This window comes from Eimeria mitis, genomic scaffold (genome assembly GCF_000499745.2).
Source record: "Eimeria mitis Houghton genomic scaffold, Emh_scaff582, whole genome shotgun sequence".
NCBI lineage: Eukaryota > Apicomplexa > Conoidasida > Eucoccidiorida > Eimeriidae > Eimeria > Eimeria mitis.
In genome coordinates this window covers 12,411-12,619 of record NW_013574066.1, presented here as the reverse complement: position 1 = coordinate 12,619, position 209 = coordinate 12,411, and the positions used below count along the sequence as shown (strand labels likewise).

General features: G+C 22.0%; 1 protein-coding gene across 1 annotated transcript in view; it reads right to left on the bottom strand.

The window, feature by feature from the left end:
- Positions 1-209, bottom strand: part of EMH_0016950 (uncharacterized protein) — a gene marked incomplete at both ends in the record, with an annotated part of 2,674 nt that overhangs the window by 1,075 nt on the left and 1,390 nt on the right. The window lies entirely within an intron of this gene.

Below are 209 nucleotides of genomic sequence, written 5' to 3'. Positions count from 1 at the left end.
TTTTTTTTTTTTTTTTTTTTTTTTTTGTCGATAAACAACGAACGCCGTATGGGCTGTTGCTGATCACTATAGAGGGACCAGACAGAGAACGCAGCACCTGTATACATAAATAAATAAATAAATAAATAAATATATAAATAAATATATATATAAATTAATATATATATATATATATATATATATAGATAGATAGATAGATAAATAGATAG